Here is a 7,358-nt window from a genome sequence, read left to right as displayed (position 1 = left end):
TTCTTTTAAAAAAATGTTTTTAAAAAGAGTCTGAACTAGCCTTCAAGGCATTTAGAGCTATCACAGTGTCCCCACGCAGAAGAGTTGGCAACAGCACTGTAAACATTCTATTGAGGATGAGCATGCTACACTTTCAACATTTCACATAAAACATGCACAAAGCAATGTGGGGCCTCTTGAGATCTCCTCTCCTGAGAGTTTGGGAGACCGAGGAATGAATCTATTAACCTACAGCTGCCATGGACTGGCTGGACACAGAGGAATGCTGGGAGGCACCAACTGAGGAACCCTCAAGGAAGGAAGGCTCAGAGCCCGGGGATTGGTGGTGGGATGACGATGAGTAGCAGAGGCAGAAGAGGGAGCAGACTGGAAGAAGGAGGTGTTGGAAGCTGAAGAAGTAACAGGGCTTAGTGAGCAGGGAGAGACTGTGGCAGAAGGAAGTCCCAAATCATAAGTTGAGACAAGTTTACCTAGTCTCCCAAGACCAGAAGAAGCACAAAGAGGGAGGAGCAGACACAGGTGTGCTGGCATAGTCTCAGATTGCTTGTGAAGGACCATGGGGAGGAGGAGATTGGGACAGCTGTGGGAAGGGGGGATCTTCAGCCTTCGCAACTGCCTCAAACGGACAAGACCTACCGAGAAGAGTTGCTGTGCTCATTAGGCCTTGGTTTTACCAATGAAGAGTTAACTTCACATACTCTGTGCGATGTATTGCTCACTGGCTCCCTGACACAGCCAAACTAGGATTACAATCCTACAGCGTGTTGAGAATTAACTATGCCAGCTCCAGGGCTTGTGTCAACAACACTTGGGGGGATATTGAGGCAACAAAAGGATTTAGGATCTTGTGGATCCACAGCCATTCCCAGTACACCTCCTTCCCACCAATGGTGGGACCTGTTGGCAGCAAATCTATGTCTGTGGTGCTTCCTAGAAGCTCCTCTGGGGGTATAGATGGCTGTGCCACGGGCAAAGCTTCTCTCTGCCGGCAGAGCAACACTTATGCATGACCCTATGACACCACCACCCCAGCCAGCTGGTTACCAGATGTAGCATTAACAGCCACCAGTGCTTAGTTCTTACTGCAGCAACATTAACAGAAAGAAAGGTTTGCTTCCTAAATTGCATGCTTCCCCTTTCTCTGAGCAAAAAAGTGCCTACTCTGTACATCTGTAGACTTCATTAGGGACACTTATTCAGAACCTAGATAAAGTCTGTCCTGTCATTTTTGCTTCTGTGACATGCAATTCACAGTTTATAAATAAGAACAAAGCTTTCCATAGCCTTTATCTTGCCTTTTATACATCTTTTTAAAATCCTCCTGCATTTGGTGCCAGTTCTTTCAGCAAATGCATATCTAAATTCCATATTTTTATTAATCGTGCACATTGTTCTTTTTGTGTCCTTGAGGGTTTTCTCACCTTTACCTTGCATATTGTATTGATGAGGAAGTTTAATGGGATCTATTATCACCCGCAAGAGGAGTTTGTTAAAGAGCTTTGTTTTTCTGGGGGGCAAATACAGTCCTGTAAAATCCAAACTTTTATCTGATTCTGGATTAGTGTGCATATAAATACACAATTATATGTTGACATGCTTCAAGGCAGTAACATCACTAGGCACACAAGATGAAGTCTAGTTTGGTCTGGTGACATCTCTGGGCTGCTACAGACCTCTAAGCATGTGAAGTGAGTACAGCGGTACCTTGGGTTACATATGCTTCAGGTTACAGACTCTGCTAACCCAGAAATAGTACCTCAGGTTAAGAACTTTGTTTCAGGATGAGAACAGAAATCGTGCTCTGGCGGCGCGGCGGCAGCGGGAGGCTCCCATTAGCTAAAATGGTGCTTCAGGTTAAGAACAGTTTCAGGTTAAGAACGGACCTCCGGAATGAATTAAGTACTTAAACCGAGGTACCACTGTATAGAATAGCCTAAGGATGCCATTTTTTTTGTCACTCCCCATCTTCTTATTTAGTCAGTTTTTAATTATGTCAACATAGGCAACAACATTCAAAGCAACAATATTATTTAAAACCAAAGCCCCCATCATGTCAAACATTCTGTAAATGAAACTGTCTCCAAAGAATCAGAACACTGATCTTATTTTCCATTTTTGCTTTCTGTCTGCAAGATCAACAGAGCAAGTCTGGTTTCACAATCTGTTCTGGACCTGGGGATTCCAAGCAGTAAAGGCTGATGAAACTGCCCCAATGGTAATGGTGAGGGGAGGCAGGTAACGAACTTCTGATTAAAGAATAAGACAATATTGCTCAGCTTTGTGGAATTTAAACCATCACCTGGCACATAACTGTCTAAATGCACATCTAGGAAGAATTAAGGATTAGTTACCATTTCAATCCAATGAAAGGAGATCTATATTTCTCTTTTAGACACATAATTCTCTAGGGACCGGTGCTTGCCAGCCCTCTGAAAAAATAATCTTTCAGAATTCTTGCAAACCCGCTGTGTTATGATTTCATCTGATGAAATACAACACCTTTACATTAAACCCCATAAAAACCAAATCTTGCTGGATCTCCTCCAGGTTCAGAGAATAAACAGCTATATTGGTGATGCCTTGAACAGTAAAAGCTGGCCCACTGTCATATGGCAAGCTCCCATTAAGAGAGGGAGGTCTGCTTGCGAGCAACTCGCTGCGCTCTGACAAAGTTTATATTGTAGAAGTAATGAACTTCTCACATAATAGATCTAACAAATGCTCCAAGAAAGAGGAATGCTTCCCAACACTCCAGTGCATATTTCTCGCTATTGATTCCACAGATGTGCAAGCGAGCGCACTCACACACATGGCGGCACATACACACTTAAGAGTTTCCGCAAGTGCTGACTTGTCTAGTTTCAGGATGGAGCTCAGTTGTGCCCCGCGATGTCTAGAGAACATTCAAAGGGCTTGCCGAACCATCAGAAAGGAACTGGTACGAGTTCCATTCAGATCTAAAGCCGGATTACTCTGACATTACAGGCCGCTCCACTATAAGGCGAGTGTATTCTGCAACAAAGCCACACTGTAGCTTGCACAAAGAGTAGCATATAAACCATCTAAATAAAGAGGCTGGAGGTAGGAAGATGGAGGATGAAGCATGATTGAAGCTCAATCTACGCACTGAGGGCCAAAGTGGATGCAGAAGGGCCCATTTAGATAAGGACCATAGAGCTGGGAAAGTGAGATCGAATCTCTGCCTCCCTGCCCCCCTGATTAAAATCCCTCCCAAACAGCCATTTGCTTCATGGTGTAAAATATACAGGAATTATTCGGGTACACTGGGTGAACAGCAGTTTTACTGTCTTCAGTTTTAATTGGCAAAAGGGCACCAGGAAAAGGTACCCCCCCACACACACACACAAACACACACACCTGCTATTTTAAAAGGTGTCCCTGCAAAGAATATCTTCTCGTTTCCCCCCTGAGTGACTAGATTAATTGCTACAATGGTCTTGTCATGCAATCTCAAAATCCCTTTAAGTAAAAGGTGATAAATATATATATTTGACCTGCAGTGCTTACATACAGTAGCTATAGATACAATGGGTTTTTAACTATTTTAAAATACTTTACTTCTTTGCCATTCAATCTTGAATTCATCCAGGGATAGGCCTCCTCAACACCCAAATCTTACCCATTGAAATTCTGAATGCTGGCTCAGCAGCCTTGCCCCTCCAGATGTTGTTCGCCCCAACCAGCATTGCCAATGACCAGGGTCAACAGGAGCTGTTGTCCACAAGCCAATGGTTGCCCAAAGCCTATGCCAAACCTCTTGCATCCAATGTCAATAAAGTTGTGGCCTGATTTGATCCAGTATAAGCTGTGTTGTATCCTTCATTTATGGTCTGTTGGTGAGGTGGGAGGAGAACAGAGCCTGGGCATGCAACAACATCTGGAGGGCGGCCACTGGTTCCCTCAACCCCATCTTATATCATGCCACTGTCTCAAAGTTATTCTCTTGATAATTTCATGTTGCAAAGAGTAGATAAAAGTGAGAGAGAGATTCCAAAGGGAGTGCTCGGTTATTTCCAGATTCCTCAACATGCAGCAGCCAATCTTTCTGATAACGTTGGACATCCAGTAGAGCCAGTTCTCAAGATGAATGCAAAAATTTCTGTTTGCACACATTTTGCAGCACTGTGATTATCCACCTTTGGGATTGTTTTAGTATTGTACCTGACTCACCGGACCGGATTTGCAGAAGCCGCAGTGTGAAATGCGTAGCACAGAAATGTCGATGCAGAGCAAGACAGTGGCACAGGCAAGCCCATGAAAGTGCTTTTAAGAAACATTTCTAATTCAAATGACAATACCTAAAATGTGAGTAATTCAATGTCCCCTTTTTACTAGTTCCTGCAAACTCAGAATCTTCTAAGTGTGCATTATCACATGCTGGTGGCTATGAAGCAAGGAGTGATTCACTTATGGTGCTTATCACTCAATTAGTACTTGTCAGAAGTTACTTTGAACATTCATAGAGGGAAGAAACAGGGGTCCCATTTGCTGACCTCTCTCCCTGTGTGTTTTTGATGTAATGTCTGGAAGAGCCTGAGTGTACAAGAGAGATGTAAATGCATAGTCTTTGTATGCATGGTGATATAAATGGCCCTTGAGCTGAAAGAGTCTTCACTCCAGTGTTAAAGAAATAAGATGTAAAGTCGGTTGTGGAACTAGAAGCACGGTCACACACCAGCCTGTATGTGGGTTGCCTTAACTCTTAGGAAACATCGGGAAACCAGCAATTTAAAGAGCAGCATTCACAAAAGGACTTTCAAACAGTCCTGCTCTGCTCTTTGGCTGTGCATACCTGTTCCCAATACCTGTTCCTTTGCTTCTCCCCATGCTAGTTTAAGTTTGTTGGTTAACTTTTCTAGTAGGGCAGTTTCCTATACACTTTGGTACCAGAATGCGATCGGTTTACTTGAAGAGTCAGTTATTCCCTTATGTGCCTGCTAAACTGCTTTATCTAAAGAACTTGCGCTGCTACAAGTGCATTCTACATCCATGCAAAGTGGAGCTTTCAGCGTTGCAGCACCATTGCTTTAGAAACACCTGTGCCTATTGCTGTTTGGCAGGTGACCTCACTATATTGCTCAAACTCTGCTGAACTTTATTTTTGCCGCAGGCCTACCCAGACATATCATTTAGTTATGTATTCTTGCTTTATTTTTATTTTATTTTATCTGTGTTTTACTGATAATTATTTTATATTCTTTTTGTACATTCCTTAGAAGTTGGTTTCATCTTTTTATGATGAAGTAGTTTAGGTATATTTTCAACTAAATAATAAAGACTCTATTTTCTTTAAACACGAGTGATATTTCCAGATAATTATCCGTTATCATCTGTCAGCTCCTATATATTTTTAGTTTACAGTTCAAGCAACAGGCAACATGGTACACTTGGCCATTATTATTTTATTTGTTAGCAATAAGTATGCATCTTTTCTATGTAACATGGACAGATGTCTTTATTTATTGGCTTATATACTGCACAATAAACCAAGTATCTAGATGGCGAGTATTACACATCCTTAAATCAGCATAAAAATACTTACGACAGCATTGGGACAGTGGTGAATAGTAACTGATGGTTGAGCTATGCTGCAATGTTGTGGAGGAGATCCAGCTACAACCACCATGTCAGGCATACTGAGGCAAACTTTGATATCCTACAGATGTTCATCCAGACATTTTTTGAATGCAATTCCACAGCTTCCTTGAATAGCTTGTGCTTTTGCCAAACCATTTAAAGAACCTAGTGACCCATTGAGCAATCCTTTGGAAGCTCCCAATTCAGGCCTAGAACTTTGCATCCCTCACTGGCTTCTCTTTCCAATAGATGGGAGGAATGGTTCTACACATGCCCAGGGAGGCACATCAGGCCCCGCCCTTTCCTTTGAAGTAAAAAGGGGGTGGGGCTACTTACACAGGGACCTGGAGAGGGGAGGCCGAAAGCCAATCTAAATCTTTGCGGTAAGAAACAAAGTAGATAAAACATTAAATGTGTGAGTGTATTTAATGTGCCTAGTTTGTGTATTTAAATATCCGTACCACACCTTTCTCAACCAAGACCATCCAAAGGGAAAAACAAAATGTGGCATGGAAGTGCAATAATATAATAAAAGTTTGAAATACAAAAGATACAAAAAAAACCCCAATATATTAAAATACAATGCAACCAGTCTAAAAAGCCACAGCAACAAAATTTCAGTGAAAAGAGCAGAATAAAATGTATCAATTAAAAGCCATTTGAAACAGTTGAGTTTTCAAAGGCTTTTTTAAATACTGCAACATGCAGGAAGGCTAGACACATAATATTTTGGAAGGACTTCCATAACATAACAGCCAATATTGAGAAAGTACTGCCCCAAGTATCTAGCTGACCTTACTTCTTGTTCCCCCTGTCTACACCTCCAATTAATAACCATGGAGCACAGGAATGATCAGATCACCCCAAGAAATTCATGAGGTCTATGTAGACGGGGGTCAGAAAAGCAAACTTCCACAGTCACCTCCCCATAGCTGCTGTTTAGGGAAGCAAATGAGATATGTTACATTTACACAGTTGATATAATGTCTAGTATGGCTCTTAGACAACTTTGCTCATGCTCTGCTTTCTTGCCGACAAAAGGAACAATTGCATTCTGCCTTCCTAATGGCAGCTTTCCATTCTGACATTTCAGTCATATTAGTTGCTCTCCTTTCAGTAATCGAGACACCCAAAATGTCTCTGTTGCCTTGGAAAGCGATTGGCTGGTCCTAAAGATACAGTCCTCAAAGCTTCTCAAGGTAATCTGGAGATTACCTATACTGAAAAGATGGTTTTACTAACATAGCAGAAGTTATATTTGTGCACAAGCGCCACCAAGAGGTCATTCCCTTATTTTTCATCTCTCTAGTCCATCTCTTTAAAAAACCCAAACCCACATCTATGGAGACTATGTGGACATTATTTATGTTAGGGATGGTTGGGGAAACTGTGGGCCCTCCAGATTTTCTTCGACTTCAGATCCCATCAGTCCCAGCCACCCCAAGAAGTGGAGGTAAACAGAGAAAGAATGTGCAATTAATTCAATGTAGGGCAGAGGTAGCCAATGTGGTTCTTTCCAGATGTGGTTGGTCTACGATTCCCATTGGATATGCTGGCTGGACTGGCATCCAGCAACATCTGGAGGCTACTATGTTGTCCAACCCTGCAGCTGGGTGTTGGGAAGGGAACTAATGTTCAGGGGTGATCAGTCCAACAACACCTGGAAGGCCACAGGTTCCTTATCTCCGATTTACACAAAACTATCATCATATTCTCCTTCCCTCCCCACAACTACATATTTAAACATCGCACCTTGTCAT

The sequence above is a fragment of the Podarcis muralis genome, chromosome 9, assembly GCF_964188315.1.
Source record: "Podarcis muralis chromosome 9, rPodMur119.hap1.1, whole genome shotgun sequence".
Taxonomy (NCBI): domain Eukaryota; kingdom Metazoa; phylum Chordata; class Lepidosauria; order Squamata; family Lacertidae; genus Podarcis; species Podarcis muralis.
The sequence above is the reverse complement of the archived record's forward strand: the minus strand, read 5'-3'. Positions refer to the sequence as shown.